General features: G+C 49.7%; 7 non-coding genes across 7 annotated transcripts; 1 reads left to right on the plus strand and 6 right to left on the minus strand.

Annotated features, from left to right (window-relative positions):
- Positions 1–10,606: 10,606 nt before the first annotated feature.
- On the minus strand, positions 10,607–10,678 carry TRNAW-CCA (transfer RNA tryptophan (anticodon CCA)). Its single transcript has one exon. It is a non-coding gene; the product is annotated as a tRNA-Trp (tRNA).
- A 633-nt stretch (positions 10,679–11,311) lies between these two features.
- Positions 11,312–11,383, plus strand: TRNAG-UCC (transfer RNA glycine (anticodon UCC)). Its single transcript has one exon. It is a non-coding gene; the product is annotated as a tRNA-Gly (tRNA).
- A 669-nt stretch (positions 11,384–12,052) lies between these two features.
- TRNAD-GUC (transfer RNA aspartic acid (anticodon GUC)) lies at positions 12,053–12,124 on the minus strand. The gene has a single exon. It is a non-coding gene; the product is annotated as a tRNA-Asp (tRNA).
- Positions 12,125–12,670: 546 nt separating this feature from the next.
- TRNAP-CGG (transfer RNA proline (anticodon CGG)) lies at positions 12,671–12,742 on the minus strand. The gene has a single exon. It is a non-coding gene; the product is annotated as a tRNA-Pro (tRNA).
- A 4,176-nt stretch (positions 12,743–16,918) lies between these two features.
- Positions 16,919–16,992, minus strand: TRNAT-AGU (transfer RNA threonine (anticodon AGU)). Its single transcript has one exon. It is a non-coding gene; the product is annotated as a tRNA-Thr (tRNA).
- Positions 16,993–17,285: 293 nt separating this feature from the next.
- Positions 17,286–17,367, minus strand: TRNAS-AGA (transfer RNA serine (anticodon AGA)). The gene has a single exon. It is a non-coding gene; the product is annotated as a tRNA-Ser (tRNA).
- A 268-nt stretch (positions 17,368–17,635) lies between these two features.
- TRNAI-AAU (transfer RNA isoleucine (anticodon AAU)) lies at positions 17,636–17,709 on the minus strand. The gene has a single exon. It is a non-coding gene; the product is annotated as a tRNA-Ile (tRNA).
- Positions 17,710–17,860: the final 151 nt, after the last annotated feature.

Consider the following 17,860-nt stretch of genomic DNA (forward strand, 5'->3'; position numbering starts at 1 on the left):
AGTCAGCCCCACTGCCTCTGCTCCCTTAGAGTCCCTTCTCACTTCACCAAGGCTGTAACAATCTCAGTCACTCCTTGTTACTGCGCTCCAGCTCTACACTTGCCCCCCATGGCTGGACCTGTTGTTCCCTTTCCTCTATTGCCTACTCAGCCATCCCAGTTTCTCAGCCCTGGGACCATATTCCCATCCACTTTTCCTACATTGTCTACAAAAGCTCTGCCTTTGCAGACAAAGCCCTCACCTGCACTGGGAACTATCGCACTGCCCTTGCTAACAGAGCTTCATACTTCTCTTGATATACACCACCAATTATGACAATGCAAAAGTCCCTCACCCTGCTATCCAAGGTCCCATTCTTTTTTTTTTTTTTTTTGACATGGAGTCTTGCTCTGTCATCCAGGCTGGAACGTAGTGGCGCAGTCTCGGCTCACTGCAACCTCTGCCTCCCAGGTTCAAGAGATTCTTCTGCCTCAGCCTCCAAGGAGCTGGGATTACAGGCTTGCGCCACAATGCCTAGCTAATTTTTGTATTTCTAGTAGAGACAGGTTTTCACCATGTTGGTCAGGCTGGTCTCGAACTCTTGACCTCAGGTGATCCACCCGCTGTGGCCTCCCAAAGTGCTGGTATTACAGGTGTGAGCCACCATGCCCAGCCCCAAGGTCCCATTCTGATGTGTCACCTCTTCCAATGGACACATATACGTAGGCACCATCCCTCCCTCTGCCTGTGGCTCAACTCAACCATCTCTCATCCCTCTTCCCATACCTCACTCCAAGGAGCTTATTCCGTTTCCCCTGAAGCTAACAGCCTCTTTACCCAGCCCCTCCATTTTACCTCCCCTCCTGCCTCAAACATGGAAACCCCCTCCCCAGACAGGAATTCTCAAAGGCGTCTCTCCCTCCTCCTCACTCTGGGTTGCTGAAGCTGAACCGAGTCCCTCTAAACGAGGAATCTACACATGACAACACCTATTCTCAATCCACTTGTCTGTTTGCATTAACACCACAGGCATCTTCTTCCTCTGCGGATCCAGAGCCTACTTCTCCCTACCAATAGGACAGGGACCTGCACCCTGGTCTACCTTACCCCAACATGAGCCCTGTCCCTCCAAACCAAGAACTCCCTGCCCCTGCTACGTCACACGCGCGCTCAAAGAGCGATACCCTTCATTTCCTTATTAGTAGCCCCTAAATAAGGAACTAGTGTCAGGTTAAAAGCAGGAAGCCCAGGAACCTTATTATCATATTCCCAGTCACTCACTCAAGACTTCCAATCATCACTAGAAAAAATAGCCGACTGTCACTCACCTCCAAAACCAACTAGACTCTTCAGCAGCAGTCACCCTACAAAACTGCAAAGGCCTAAATCTTGTCACTGCTGAAAAAGGAGGTCTGTGCCTCTCTCTAGATGGACAATGCTGTTTCTACCTCAATGAGTCTGGGTTAGTACTAAATGCTGTCAAAAAGCTCAAAGACCAAGCACAAAAACATAAAGACAGTCAGTTCTCCTGGCCCCATTGGTTCTGTAACTCCTGGCCACCCTGGCTGCTGCCCTCCTAGGTCCTGCCATAACCCTTTCCTCCTTCTAGCATTTGGCCCTTGCCTCTTACGACTCCTCACCCAGTTTTTACAGGACAGTATTAAAGCTTTCACCCATTGAACGATACAAGATATGCTGCTGCTCCAAGAACACCGACCATTCCAGGAACGACAGTCCCTGCTGTCTAGCCTCCCCTCCAAAAACGCCGTCCCTGTCCAGCAAGAAGCAGCCAAATGACAATGGTGCCCCTCTTCTATTACCTTTTTTTTTTTTTTTTTGAGATGGAGTCTTGCTCTGTCGCCAGGCTGGAGTGCACTGGCACGATGTCAGCTCACTGCAAGCTCCGCCTCCCGGGTTCAAGTGATTCCCCTGCCTCAGCCTCCCGAGTAGATGGATTACAGGCATGTGCCACCACGCCCAGCTAGTTTTTTGTATTTTAGTAGAGATGGGGTTTCACCACGTTGGCCAGGATGGTCTTGATCTCCTGACCTTGTGATCCACCTGGCTCTGCCTCCCAAAGTGCTGGGATTACAGGTGTGAGCCACCAAGACCGGCCCTTCTATTACCTATTAAAAGGCTGGAATGTCTTTTAATAGGTAATAGGTAATCTGAGGATAATCTGCCTCAGAAACCCCCACTGCACCAGCTGATCCCCGCCTCCGATTGCTCCGCAGCTGCATTCCTGACGCCTGTCTAGGTGCTACAATGAAGCAAAGCCTGATTACAGCCACCTGGACAGCTGGGGCGGCCAGGGAAAACTAGTGCTTGTTTTTCCTACTTGTAAATTCCTGTTTTACACATACCTGTAAAATCCTGTTTTTTTAAAATTGCCGCCACAAAAGTGGTAGGATGATGTATTGTGGGCCTGTCACAAGTTAACAAACTATCTCTGCCTGTTACAAGCTGGTAGATGATCTCAGTCCTGAAACCCTCTTATGCCCCTGTCACCGCACATACACCCCTCACTTTGTAAGCTCGGGGCTGCCTCCTCTGATTGTTACGGGGCAGCCCAGCAGGTTAATAAAACTTGCTTGCCTGACTTCGGGTCTATTCTCCTTTCTCTCAGCTAACCTTACACGCAGCACTTGTGTTGCTGGGCTGGGGGTCTGGTGAGAACAACGCTTGCTCTTTCCTTCCTTCCTGTCTTGTTGCTACTGCCTCCCAAGGTCAGGCCGTGACTACTACTCAGGAGAGGAATGGCATCCCAGCAACTCCTGCTCCTAATGAAGGAGAAGTGGGAGGGGCACACGCCGAGCCGACCGGCTCCCAGGTGCCAGGCCCTCGGGGTGCTTGAATACCACCTCCTTGACTGTCAGTAGCAATCCTATGAGGCGGATGTTTTCTTGCCCAACAGCTGGGATTCTGAGGCTCAGAGATGCTGGTGACTGAGGTCACGCCAATGGCAGGTGGTGACTGAAGGTCTGTGTGCAATTCACCGACCATGGGGTCTTGCCTGTCGCACAGGGCTTCCGCGTCACACACAGCCCTTGCTTGGTGAAATCCAGCACAGTTCACCCACATTCTCAAGCAAATCCAAACTCCAAGTTTCAGAGCTTCTTTGAGGCCCCTTGAGGCCTCAGAAAGGACACAGACCAAATGAAGCTTATGACCTAATAAGCAAATCAAAGTAACAATGCTTTATGATTTAAAAGTAGTAATTGGGTCAGGTGCAGTGGCTCACACCTGTAATCCTAGCACTTTGGGAGGCCCAGGCAGTTGGATCACCAGGAGTTCAAGAGCAGCCTAGCCAATATGGGGAAACCCTGTCTCTACTAAAAATACAAACAGCCAGACATGGTTGTTTACAGGGTTGCACCTGTAACCCCAGCGACCCGGGAAGCTGAGGCAGGAGAATCACTCGAATCTGGGAGGTGAAGGTTGCAGTGAGCCGAGATTGTGCCACTGCACTCCAGCCTGGGTGACAGAGTGAGGCTCTGTCTAAATAAATAAAATAAAAGTAGTATTTGCCTCCTCGTGGATGGCATTATCCAGCTAATTTATTCACTGTAGTTAGTCATTTGGGGTTTTGTTTTGTTTTTTTGGGATGCAGTATCACTCTGTTGCCCAGGCTGGAGTGCAGTGGCACAATCTCAGCTCACTGAGATCTCTGCCTCCTAAGTTCAAGCAATTCTCCTGCCTCAGCCTCCTGAGTAGCTGGGACTACAGGTGCCTGCCGCCACGCCCAGCTAATTTTTTGTACTTTTAGTAGAGACAGGGTTTCACCATGTTAGTCAGGATGGTCGTGATCTTCTGACCTCGTGATCTGCCCACCTCAGCCTCCCAAATCACTGGGATTACAGGCTTGAGCTACCATGCCTGGCCGGCTATGTGTGTCTTACAGGTAGGGGTTCAGAGCTCTGGGGCTGGGCCCGTGGACCTGTCTCCCACCTGCTAACCTTGTTAGAAGGCAGGGCAACCCCTTCTAACCTTGTCACATGGCGACTATTGTGGGATGCAAGTCCACAAGCCAGAGCAGAGCTAGGATTGGGCTGGGCCGGGGAGAGGATTATCAGGCGAAAACCTCTGCCTCCCACAGAGGATACTGACCTCAGCACTGGTGCAGTTCTGCAAGTCCTAACACTGTCCTCATTGTTCCCAGCCCCTCAGCCAGGGCCTTGGGACGGCCCCACAGATGGGCACCTCCACCTCATCCCCGGGCTGCAGTTCAGGATCTAGGAAACAGAAGGCTGCAGGTGACTAAGATCCTTAATTGAGCGCTGCAAGCTTGTGGGATGAGCCTGTTTACCTGCTAACAAGCACCATGTGCCTCTGCTGGGTTGGCCTCTGACCCTAGAGAGCATGGTTGGTTGAGGGCAACGTCCTTGACCTGCCTGAGCGCCTGCCTGGGTCCTGCACTTCATGCTGCCTTTCCTCAGCAACCAGGTGCATACCCCTTCCTTGGAATCGGCAGCCCCATATTCACAGTTGTGGGATTTGCCACTCGCGGTGGCTCACGCCTGTAATCCCAGCACTTTGGGAGGCCAAGGCGGGCAGATCATGAGGTCAAGAGAGCGAGACCATCCTGGCCAACATGGTGAAACCCCATCTCTACTAAAAATACCAAAAAAAAAAAAAAAAAGAGCTGGGCATGGTGGCGTGTGCCTGTAGACCCAGCTACTTGGGAGGCTGAGGCAGGAGAATCGCTTGAACCCAGGAGGCAGAGGTTATGGTGAGCCGAGATCATGCCACTGCACTCCAGACTGGGCAACAGAGGGAGACTCCATCTCAAAAAAAAAAAATTGGGGATGGGCAAAGAATGTGTGCCTTACTGCCACCAGGTTCTTAGCAGCTGTAAGCTCTCTCTGGTTTCAAGGGTTTCTTCTGGAATATTTATTCTTGTCCACTGACTCCATCACCATAAGCTGTAAATGCTAAGAGGCCAAGGACTTAGGTGCAGGTAAAACGCATGTCAGCCTTGGAGACTCAGACCGACCTGTAGTTATCCTCGTGTCTGCTCTGTTTAGGCCATTTTCCTGCTGGAAAGACTGTGATTGCTGACTTGGGGAGAGCGCTCTCAAGCCTCCATCACTGCCTTTGCTTCAGCTGTGGATGCACAGGGAGAGCAGGTGGGAAACAGGGGAAGACCCCTTTTGAGGTTTTGTGGTGGGGGAGGAGGAGGCCTGATACTCACCAGAGGAACAGATCTGGGGTCTCTGGAGCTGCTATGCCCCACAGTGGGCCACCAGCTCCCAGCCTTCCCAGTGGCTGTGGGCCAGCCCACCTGGCACCGGTATCACAGCATCGCCTGGGTCATAGCCTGAGTTTGAGAACCATCGCCCTGCACAGGCCGACCAGCCCAGACTAGTGGCAGCTCTGCCCACCGAGCCTACTTCCTCTTCCCTACACAGCTCCTTCCCCGCCCGCATTTCTGTGTTCACGGCCAGAAATTCCGCAGCAGCTGCACTTCTCAGTATCTGGTTGATCTCTGCAGAAGAACAAGCCTCTAGGCCTGAGGAGCAGCAGCCTCCTTCCAGGGGCCCCTCTCAGAGCCTGCTCCCCTCCCCAAAACCTCAGCAGAACTTTGCTCTTTGGGACTCTGGCCAGGTTGACAGTATGGGAAAACCCTGAGGAAGCTGCAGAGGCGGTGGGAAGGAGGAGGTGCCACAGAAGGCTGGTGTTTGCCCTTTGTGCTGGCCGGCTGCCCCCACCACCCGGGTAGAGGCCCTGGGTCTGCTCCTTGGCACAGACTCAGGCCTCTCCCCTCGGGTGCCTACTGTACCCCGTCCCAGGCACCCACTTCCTCTGGTTCCCAGATCAGCCTCTGCTCCGTCCTCTGTACCTCTGTGCCAGGTGGGCCTCCCCAGCCTGCAAATTTGGATTTATCTTCAAAACCATCCTCAGCTCCTTCATATTTCCAGGAATCCCTGTCACCCTGAGAGAGAAATTTTTTTTTTGAGATGGAGTCTCGCTGTGTCCCCCAGGCTGGAGTGCAGTGGCCGATCTCAGCTCACTGCAACCTCTGCCTCCCAGGTCCAGGTGATTCTCCTGCCTCAGCCTCCTGAGTAGCTGGGATTACAGGTGCATACCACCATGCCCAGCTAATTTGTGTATTTTTAGTAGAGATGGGGTTTCACCATGTTGGCCAGGCTGGTCTCGAACCCTCCCAATATGCTGGGATTACAGGCACATGCCACCATGCCTGGTCATGAAAAGGGCTTTGAGGTTCCTTTCTGGAAATCTAAAACCCTTGTGAATTATGGTAGGGCAGGTATGAAATTCGATAGTTGGTCCTGCCCTATCCAGTGTAAAATTTCAAGAATTAGGTCTATGTATATTTTTTCTCTACCATTTTCTTGTATGGTTGTTATTGATGAAATTGTGTCCCTCCAAAATCCATATGATGAATCCATAACACCTAATGTAAATGGATTTCCAGACAGAGCCTTTAGGGAGGTAGTTAAGGTTAAATAAAGTCATTTGAGCGAAATCCTAATTCTACAGGGCTGGCATCCTTAGGAGAAGAGGAAGAGACTCCAGAGAGCTCTCTCCCCCTGTTGGCATAGAGGAAAGCTATGTGAGGACACAGCAAGAAGGCGGCATCTAAAAGCCAGGAAGGGAGGTCTCAGCAGACACCAACCCTGATAACGTCTTGATCTTTGTGCCTCCAGAACGATGAGAAAATAAAATGTCTGTTGTTTAAGCCACCCAGTCTGCAGCATTTTGTTATGGTGGCCTGAGCAGACTAATACAGATAAGGAAGACACAGAGAAAGGAAAAGCCTTTCCCAGACAGGGAGCGGCAGGGCCATGATCTCAACCTGGGTAAACGAATTCCCACGCCTGAAATCTTACTGTCAATGTTGCCATGAGGTCTGCTCTTTAGAGAAATGGAAGCACCATCTTCCAGCCTGTAAAATGGATGTAGTTTGGGAACTGGCTGAGAGGTTAGCTTCCCCCTTGCTTTATGCATTGAGAGCCACTGTGCTTTTTAAATAATAAATGACTTGGGGAATACTGACAAATCTTGAAGTTGTCACATTCAGACTAATGAAACCTAGATTTGGGTCTGAGGCATATACACTCTATCTAAGCAAAGTTGGAAATAAAGTTTTGTGTTAGCATAAACAATATGAAAACCTCAATGTAAATTAAGAGTTTGTATGTGCTGTTGTGGATCTGTACTTCTCCTAATTAGCTGTTTTCTTCTTACTTTATGGCTACTGTAGGTTTGTGGGGTTTTTTTTTGAGGCTGAGTCTCACTCTGTAATCCAGGCTGGAGTGCAGTGGGAAGATTGTGGCTAACTGCAATCTCCGCTTCCCAGGTTCAAATTAGTCTGCTGCCTCAGCCTCCTGAGTAGCTGGGACTACAGGTGTGCGCCACCACACCAGACTAACTGTATTTTTAGTAGAGGTGGGGTTTTGCTATGTTGGCCAGGCTGGTCTCAAACTCCTGACCTCAAGTGATCCGCCTGCCTTGGCATCCCAAAGTGCTGGGATTGTAGGCATTAGCCACCGTGGCTGGCCCACTGCAGGTTTTGTTAGTGACCATGTTTACCATGTTACATTGGCTTCCGGGGAAGCTGCAGCCTAAGAGCAATTTTCTCCTTATATTTAGAATAAAATCTAGGCCTCTTGCTTATCTACCAGGACCCTCAAGTTCCTCTGTATTGCGGTCTCTGCCTTCTCTCTAATCTCAGAATTTATTACATTCCCTCTTGTTATTATAGCCGAATTGGCCTTCTTGCTTTCCTCAAACACACGCCAAGCTTATGCCTGCCTCAGGGCTTTTAAAATACTTCTTGTTATTTGGGATGTTCTTCCCACTACCCCTCCCCCTTTCCCAACTCACTCCTCACTGAATTTGCCCACCTCAGTAAGGCCGTTTTTGACCACCCCATTCACTACCCTCTGACTATCCCTTACCTAAACCCTTTCTATCTACCTTGCTTTATTGTCCCATACTATTCATCACTACCTGGAATGACATGACCTGTTTATTTGTTTATCTTTTTATTGTAAATTCTAAGAGGGCAGGGACTTTGTCTTTTTCACTGTCTTTCTCCAGAACATAGAAGGTGCTCCTCTTTGTCAAGTATTTGCTAAATGATCTACTTAGGGTCTTATGTATTCTGTGTACTAATCTCACTCCTGACTTATCTTCCCCCCGACTTCTCCTTTATCCTGATTTCCTCATCTGTTTAAGTTTATCCTGCCATGGAAACTGTAGTGTTTTTTCTTTTTAGAAGAAACTGTAGTGTCATAAGTTGTCTCAAATCTTTTTTTTTCTTAATGAGAGTGAGTATACACATACACATGCCATTTAAAAAATAGGTTTTAAATTAGGTAATTAACAAGCAGATGTCTGGAGCACAATACAAGTCACCTATTACCTCCAACACTTACATGTTATCAGCAAAAAACCAGCGGGCCTTGGGAGGCCCAGGCGGGTGGATCACGAGGTCAAGAGATCGAGACCATCCTGGTCAACATGGTGAAACCCCATCTCTACTAAAAATACAAAAAAAACATTAGCTGGGCATGGTGGCGTGTGCCTATAATCCCAGCTACTCAGGAGGCTGAGGCAGGAGAATTGCCTGAACCCAGGAGGCGGAGGTTGCGGTGAGCCGAGATCGCACCATTGCACTCCAGCCTGGGTAACAAGAGCGAAACTCCATCTCAAAAAAAAAGAAAGAAAGAAAAAGACAAGACCCATAGGGTGGCTGGCTGGCCTGAATTTCTTTGTTTTGTTTTTCAATATACTAGAATCAGCCAGAATGCACGTGGTTCTGAGCTTCTAGCAACTTCTGGGAAGGCTGGAGAAAGGTAATATATGTAGTTAACATCCTTGTGTTCTGTGTTAAGTGAACATACATAGAACAGCAGAGATGATTAAAAACATTTAAAAAGTCCAGGTGTGGTGGCTCATGCCTGTAATCCCAGCACTCTGGGAGGCCAAGGTGGGCAGATCATGAGGTCAGGAGATGGAGAGCAGTCTGGCCAATATAGTGAAACCCCATTTCTACCAAAAATGCAAAAATTAGCCAGGCGTGGTGGGACACACCTGTAGTCCCAACTAATCAGGAGGCTGAGGGAGGAGAATCACTTGAACCCAGGAGGCAGAGGTTGCATTGAGCTGAGGTCGTGCCACTGCATTCCAGCCTGAGTAACAGAGTGAGACTCCATCTTAAATAAATAAATAAATAAATAAATAAAACTGGACCCAATCCTGAATACAAGAAGACAACATTGAAAAAATAATTAAAGCTGGGTGCTGTGGCTCATGCTTGTAATCCCAGCACTTTGGGAGGCTAAGGCATGCAGATCATGAGTTCAGGAGATCGAGACCATCCTGACTAACACGGTGAAACCCTGTCTCTACTAAAAATACAAAAAATTAGCTGGGCGTGGTGTCATGTGCCTGTGGGCCCATGTACTCGGGAAGTTGAGGCAGAAGAATCGCTTGAACCCAGGAGGCAGATGTTGCTGTGAGCCAAGATGGCACCACTGCACTCCAGCCTGGGTGACAGAAGTCTCCATCAAAAAAAAAAAAAACAAACACACACACACACACACAAAGATCACTTTTGCTTGGAAAAGTCACACAGTTATTGGGATGGTAGTATACAGTTAGTAATACAGGTAAGGAGAACCCTTGGCCTGGAACTAAAGACTCAGGAATTTATGCCACAGACCTAACTCAGTAGAGGAGGGGGAAAAAAAGTGCACAAAGATACTCATGGCAATATGTCTTTTTTTTTTTTTTTTTTTGAGACAGAGTCTCACTTTGTAACCCAGGCTAAAGTGCAATCATGCAATCTCAGCTCATTGCAACCTCTGCTTCCTGGGTTCAGGCAATTCTCCTGCCTCAGCCTCCTGAGTAGCTGGGATTACAGGCACATGCCATCATGCCCAGCTAATTTTTGTATTTTTAGTAGAGACAGGGTTTCACCATGTTGACCAGGATGGTCTCGATCTCTTGACCTCGTGATCCACCCGCCTTGGCCTCCCAAAGTGCTGGGATTATAAACGTGAGGCACCGCACCCGGCCTAAAATAATTTTTGTAAAAAATTTTTTTTTTTTTTTTTTGAGAGTCTCACTCTGTCGCCCAGGCTGTAGTGCAGTGGCGCCATCTCGGCTCACTGCAACCTCCGCCTCCTGGGTTCCAGCAATACTTTGCCTCAACCTACCGAGTAGCTGGGACTACAGGCACCCACCACCACGCCTGGCTAATTTTTTGCATTTTTAGTAAAGACAGTTTCACCATCTTGGTCAGGCTGGTCTGGAACTCCTGATCTCGTGATCTACCCACCTCAGCCTCCCAAAATGCTGGGATTACAGGCGTGAACCACCGTGCCCGGCCTAAAACAAAAATCTTTAAAAATTTTTCATATAACGAGGGTATTTTAAAATTTTTAAACTTTATTTTTACAAACTTTAGGGGTACATGTGCCGTTTTTGCCGTACAACATACTACGTAGTGTTGAAAGTCTAGGCTTTTTATTGTAGCCAACTTTTGAATAATGTACATATTTTGTCTCATCCCCCTCGTATCCTTTCACGGAGAAGGCTATTTTTGTATTCCGAAAAATGTCATTGTAAGCTTGTTTTGGGAAAACAGCGTGTGGCGTGACCCCGACGTGATTTGAACACGCAACCTTCTGATCTGGAGTCAGACGCGCTACCGTTGCGCCACGAGGCCTGTGCACCTGTTTTGTTTGAGGGGTCTCTTGAAAAGATCCGCTGTCAGCAATAAGCGGGGGAGTTTTCTCTTGAGGCCCCACCTTTAAGATTTGTTAGTCCTTTTCCCCGAGGCACCAGCAGGCGGGATGTGGGCGCACGTATATAGGAATTAAATTCATCCCCTGGATAAATAATGAAGAGAAGCAAATTGTGTTTAGGCGCATTTAGCTTAAGGTCCAGTTCCTTAACTTGAAACACATTGAGTTCATTGAACCCACTCTGCAGATGATAAGTGAATTTTATGTGAGTAGGACTGTTTTTTCCTGGAGATGATAAACCATCACGATGTTTCGGCAGTTCTCCCCCAACCCCCAGACAGATCTTAGACCTAACCCCAGCTCTGCTGGTGACTCATCTTCTCCAGACCTTGGTTTCCTCGTCTGTAGACTGGGCATAACTCTACTGGCTCATGTGGGGTGGATGGCCAGCGCTAGCGGTGAAGGGCACTCACACGTGCGCGCTGGGCAGAGGACAGCAGCTTTTACTTTTACCTCCATCTCGCTGATGCCAGTTCCCTGGCTCAACCCGAGTCAAACCCGACTCAGCCCAACCAAACTGAGATATAAAAGCCAGGAAGAAGCTTAGCGTCAAAGCGTTGGTGGTATAGTGGTGAGCATAGCTGCCTTCCAAGCAGTTGACCCGGGTTCGATTCCCGGCCAACGCAGCAGTTCTTTTTTTTCTCTTGTGTTCTCTGGGCCCCTGAATCCTTGAAGGTTTTTGTGAGATTTTCCTGAGGAACTTTCCTCTCCGAAAGGACCCGCTCTGCGCTTCACCCGCGACCCCGGCCAGACCACCGCGCTCCTGGCGGATACGCCCTGCAAGCCCTTCCAGGCGAGAGCAAGGGTCGGAATCTCGGCCCGGAGTTGCCTACGGTGCCTGGACCACGGTGCGAACCTACAAAAAGCAGGGAGGCGAAAGGAAAGGAAAACCCAGGCTCTGCACCCCGGACGGCTGGGGGGCCAAAGCTGCTCGCCCAGGTTCAAGCGGAGACTGGAAATGAGCACTTCCGTCAAGGAGGGAGCAAGCTAGAAGGCCAACTCTAAGAGCGGATTACGCGGGCTGTTTTCTGCTGTTTCCCATCTGTGTTTTCTAAGCTATCGTCAGCGAACACGTCTAGTGAACATACTGAGCGGAGGAAATATTGGCCATTTTAGGCACACGTTTGAAATTCAAGTTGCTTTAAGTAAAGTGGACTTTGAATGCCAGCTCGAGAGGCAGGACAAACTTTCCTCCCCTTCTTCTTTCCCTCTGTTTTATACCTCCATCCCAGGAACCAGGACGGATTTAATAGATTTAACGCAAAAAGGTCGAAGTTTCAAACGCCATGAAGACTCTCCCCGTCGGGGAATCGAACCCCGGTCTCCCGCGTGACAGGCGGGGATACTCACCACTATACTAACGAGGAATAAGCCGTGGAGCCGTCTTGCCGAATCCTTGATCTGGGACTTTACACTGGGCGTGCTGACAGTAGCCTTCCTAGGGGTTCTTTTTTCCCACCACGGAGAAATTGTATGTGTATTTCAGGCACCAATAGTCAGATGGGGTGACTGAAAGAAACAGAATGCCTCCAGGGCTCCAGAGAACCAAGTTCTGACAGTTCCTGGGCTGTCCCCGAACAGATTTGACCTGGGTCATTCTACCACCTGTCATCCACAAATATAGGTTGACAGGTGTCAATCAAACCGAAACCAGGTTGTGGTGGCCGAGTTGAGGCACCAAGCAGGAAGTCAGGAAATAGAAAGAGAGCGTCCTGCCCCAGTCTGGGCGTGCCTCCTCTCTTCCTCACATGCCATGCGAGTCTGGGGACTGAGATTCTTTTTGCTATCCCGGTGCCACAAAAGAGCTTACTGCACAGTAATGACTTCCGGTCAAGCCGCCCACAGCGCTGGTTAGGTAACACACACCTCGAAGACACCTCGAAGACATTGTCGTTTCAGCAAAATATAAAGGAGGGCTCGTCCGGGATTTGAACCCGGGACCTCTCGCACCCGAAGCGAGAATCATACCCCTAGACCAACGAGCCGACGCATAAGCTCTGCTGCGGACCGCCTTAGAGGTCGTCCCAGGCTTGGTGTAGTCCCGGGCCCATTATGCATGGTGGAACAGTCCTGGCGCGCGCTCAGGGACCAGCCGCCCCCAGGCCGAGTACTCTTAAGCCGTGGGTCTGGGAATGTCTTGGCTCCGGGACTTGAGCTACGACTCCTCCCAGGAAATAACGTCAAGGAAGTGAGAGGGAGTGGCCTTGGCCTTGGCCTCGCCCCCGTGCCGCCTTGTAGGGCTGCCTTTAACACTCGGGTTTCTGCTTCCTTTTGGTCACTGACTCGGTGCCATTCTGTAACCTGGGATCTTGACACACAAGCCTCTGCCTGTGGTCCCGGGACCTAGCCCTTCCTTGCAGAGCTTTGTAGAGAAGCGGTGCAGTTGCTTGCTTTCCGGACGGGCCGGAGACAGTTAATGAGCTCTGAAATCACTAAGGGGAACAGCAGTCCCTGTGACTGTCTATTGGGCTGACGGGCAGGGCAACTCCCGGGTCAAACCCGTCGATAGCCCACCAGCTCCCCAGACCGCGTGGCGGTACCCGGACGAGGGACAGAGGGAATGATTTCTGGGGCACAGAAGACCCACGGAGGGCGTTATTGAGCTGAGTCATTGGAGGGGGACAGGGTTTCCAACTTGCTGTGGGGCGGGGCGCCAGGCCAGGGGACTAATCTCAGGGCTTCCGGATTGTAAAATCTGGTTACCACTACCCTCTCGTCTAACCTCTGCTCTCCAGTCCCCTCCTAGAATGGCCTAGAAGGAGACCATCCTGCCAGACTCCTAAGACTCCCAGAAGGCTCTGAGGCAAGTGGCCACATGAGTGTGGTCTACGGCATGTAGACCCAGCTTGGGGACTTAGCAGTGTTCCCGGGGCTGCCCAGTGAGCCTCTTGGCTCTTAATATTCTCAACATGCTGCTCTTACTCGGTAGCTGCCCAGCAAGATCTGGTGGAATCAGTAGCAGACCAGGTGACCTGCCTTCCTTCAGCTCAGTGCCTGTTCTGGGGAGTCCTCCCAGCGGGGTTCTGGCCTGCATCGGCCCTGGACCAGCCTGGTAGCATCTCTGGAACCATTTTGTTCTACACCCCAGTTGTGCGATTTGTGGGGCCAGGCCGTTCCTAATGCCCAACCCATAGATATGTTGCTGAGGCCTTCAGTGAAGGATTCAGCTCCTGTCTGTCCTTTCCTGGGCGTCCCTGGACAGACAGCGGGAAAGGGCAGCAGAAGTCAGCCCAGCCTTCCCATTAGTGTCCCAAGTCTTTGAGATGGCTAAAGAGGTTCTCAGGGCTGATCTGGCATCTCTTCCCCTATCCCCACCCTTTTCCACTTCCTGTCTCCCTCCCCTTGGACCCTTGATTTCTCTGCAAAATAATCCAGTCACCTCTTTCTTACCTGGTCTCAGGCACTTAATCTCTGGAGAAGGGGAGGCCTAAATCCTTTATGACCCTTGTGAAAGCTATGGCCCCTCTTCCTAGACATGTATACAGTCCAGGGAGTTCACAAATACCCTGAAATCTCATCAACACACCCCACTGTTATTTATTTTTTCCTCAAAGAAGTGGCTGCATACATAGACCTCCACTTCTTTGAGGAGAACTAAGAGAAAAGCAGCTGATCATTTTTCTTTTTCTTTTTTTTGAGATGGAGTTTCATTCTTGTTGCCCAGACTTGAATGCAATGGCACAATCACTGCAACCTTTGCCTCCCAGGTTCAAGCTGTTCTCCTGCCTCAGCCTCCCGAGTAGCTGAGATTACAGGCATGTGCCACCACACCCAGCTAGTTTTGTATTTTCAGTAGAGACCAGATTTCTATTATGTTGGTCAGACTGGTCTCGAACTCCTGACCTCAGGTGATCCACCCATCTCAGCCTCCCAAAGTGCTGGGATTACAGGTATGAGCCACCGTGCCCAGCCTCTGATCATTGTTTAAACTTTAGTGGAACTATTTTCCTTTTTGTCTTTTGAAAACAAAGCGGTAGCCCAGGCTGGGGTGCAGTGGTGCAATCTCAGTTCACTGCAGCCTCTGCCTCTTAGAGGCCTGGCTAATTTTTGTAGAGGAGGGGTTTCACCATGTTGGCCTGGCTGGTCTCGAACTACTGACCTCAAGTGATCCTCCCACCTTGGCTGGGATTACAGGCGTCAGCCACCAGGCCCGATACTACTTTACATTTTAACAGGAGTCAAAGCTCAACAGTGAAAGATTGAGTTCTGAGGTTTAACTTTGGACACTCACACTTTGATTGAAAGGGTAAGAAGATATCCCTGGTGAATTTGAGGTGGTGGCACTCACCCCACAACACTTCCCTAAAGGATAATTCTGGCATCAACCCAAATTTTTCTCTCTTCAGACTCCACATCCTGTCAGTTACTGAGTCCTATTTTTTTTTTTTTTGAGACGGAGTTTCGCTCGTTACCCACGCTGGAGTGCAATGGCATGATCTCAGCTCACCGCAACCTCCGCCTCCTGGGTTCAAGCAATTCTCCTGCCTCAGCCTCCTGAGTAGTTGGGACTACAGGCGCGCACCACCATGCCCAGCTAATTTTTTGTATTTTTAGTAGAGATGGTGTTTCACCTTGTTGACCAGGATGGTCTTGATCTCTTGACCTTGTGATCCACCCGTCTCGGCCTCCCAAAGTGCTGGGAGTATAGGTGTGAGCCACCGCGCCCAGCCTGTCCTATTATTATTTTTAATCCTAAACATGTCTTGATCTCTTCCTGCAATTGCCCTAGTGCAAGCCTTTGACATTTCTATAACCAGCCCCTCTCCCCGCAACACGTCACTTCCTTCCCTCCACCAATATAAATTCCAGTGAGGCAGAACTTTTCATTTGTTTCCTGCTGTATTCTCAGAGCCCAGAACAAGACCTGTGACATAGTGGTTGTTTTAGTGGCACATATGGCAAGTTTCTTTCTTTGTTTTTGAGATGGAGTCTCATTCTGTCACCCAGGCTGGAGTGCAGTGGTGCAATCTCGGCTCACTGCAACCTCCGCCTCCTGGGTTCAAGCAATTCTCCTGCCTCAGCCTCCCAAGCAGCTGGGACTACAGGCATGTGCCACCATGCGTCTGGCTTTTTTGTATTTTTAGTAGAGACGAGGTTTCACTAAGTTAGCCAGGCTGGTCTCAAATTCCTGACCTCGTGATCCAACTACCTTGGCCTCCCAAAGTGCTGGGATTACAGGGGTGAGCCATCGCACCCAGCCGTATATGTCTTGTTCATTTGGTTCTGCACGGGCTCCAGCCCAGTGCTTGGCACAAGCATGGTCTCAGCAGTTGTGCATCAATGGCTTGACCTGGAGGTAGCAATCCCTTCGAGCCATTTGCTCATCTTCCAAGGTGGTTCATGGGCCAATGGATGGTGTCTAGAGCTTCCTATCTTCCAAGGAGGTTTAGGTCCAGCCAAGAGCCCAGAGATCCTATTTCTTGCCTTCTCTTTTGCATTTACTTCTACCTTAACCAGCCTGGCTTCAGTGCTCCAGAAATGCATCCTGTCCTTCCACACCAGGCTTCCTGGGGACTCCCGAATGATGCTTTCCTGCACTCTGTCCACACGGCCTCAGCCCTTCTGCACCCTCCTGCAGGAAACCCAGTGCCAGGCCAGGCCAGCTGGATCCTTGCTTACTCCTTACCCTAACATCCCCGCTCATGGAGAGGGATGGAGGTGACTGCATGTGAAAGGCCAGTTAGAAGACCGCACCTAGAAGCCGCACCAAATTTTGCATACTGAATATGTAAATACATATTATTTATATACCATATGTATAATGTAAAATTATGAGCCACCAAACCCAAAGAAATACAATGAAGAGACAAACAAAACAAAGTGGCTCAGGTTCTAGGGTACATCCTAGGGTGGGGAAAGAGGCCTGGAGGGTGGGTGGCCCCTTCCAAGGGTGGGCAATGGCTGGACCCACGCCACCTGCAACAGTGGGGTGTGGCATCAGCTGGGCAAAGGACCCTTAGGCCTATGCAGCATTTCTGCCCCAGTTAGAGAACCAGCTTTTAGAGTGGTGATCTCATGGGAGGGGCAGCTGGACTCAGCAGGAAACGTGGGTGCTCTGAGAGCAGAATGGAAACTCTTCCGTGTTCTGATACAAAAACAATCCATGAATCTATTAAAGGATGCAAATTTAACCACAAAATTATGCTGTTTCAACTGAATAAAGGCACCGCTGGGATTCGAACCCAGGATCTCCTGTTTACTAGACAGGCGCTTTAACCAACTAAGCCACGGCGCCAAAGCTGCCCCTAAGGCTCCTGAAACTCATCTACAAGAATATAATGCTGTGAACCCAGCTTTTCTAGAACCTCCTAGAAATAATTTGGTATATCAACTGGGTTTTGCATCGCTGTTTCATTTCTGGGACTTTTTCCAATGTTGAAAGAAGTGAATCATAGATTTCAAGTCTAAATCATAGACTTCAAATCAAATCCTCAATTCTAGAATTCCTAGCTGAGAGATTTGGAGGGTGCCGAATGGATCATCCCGTCCTGGAGGAGAGAAACATGGAAACTGAAGAAAAAAGTAACACGTAGTCGGCAGGATTCGAACCTGCGCGGGGAGACCCCAATGGATTTCTAGTCCATCGCCTTAACCACTCGGCCACGACTACAAGACCTCTGCTAGTACTTTCATCCGATGCTTTTCTTACTTCCCTTGACTGACAAACATCTGCCTCTAAAAACACACGTTCAGGGAGGAAAAGACGCGGGCACTGCACAGGAACTTTCCTTTCAGACTCCTCCCTTTCAAGCCTTCAGGAGCACCAGTGATTCAAGCAATAGGAAGCAGTGGGGTGCAATGTAATTGTTACCAGAAAGCAACTGGCTCCGGGCAGAAACTTTTAACAGCAGTGGGTTAAAAAACAAAAACCTGTCTCCTGGCCCGTACGGGGATCGAACCCGCGACCTTGGCGTTATTAGCACCACGCTCTAACCAACTGAGCTAACCGGCCAGCTGTGAAAAGTAGCTCCCTCGAATCTTAATATATGGTATTTCCACTATAAATACCCACAAACAGACTTTAACTATGTTCCAAAGCCTTCCCAAACACAAAGGAACCCTAACAGCCAGGAAGAAATGCCCTCCCGGTAGCTCTGAAAGAT

This window comes from Callithrix jacchus, chromosome 5 (genome assembly GCF_049354715.1).
Source record: "Callithrix jacchus isolate 240 chromosome 5, calJac240_pri, whole genome shotgun sequence".
Lineage (NCBI taxonomy): Eukaryota > Metazoa > Chordata > Mammalia > Primates > Cebidae > Callithrix > Callithrix jacchus.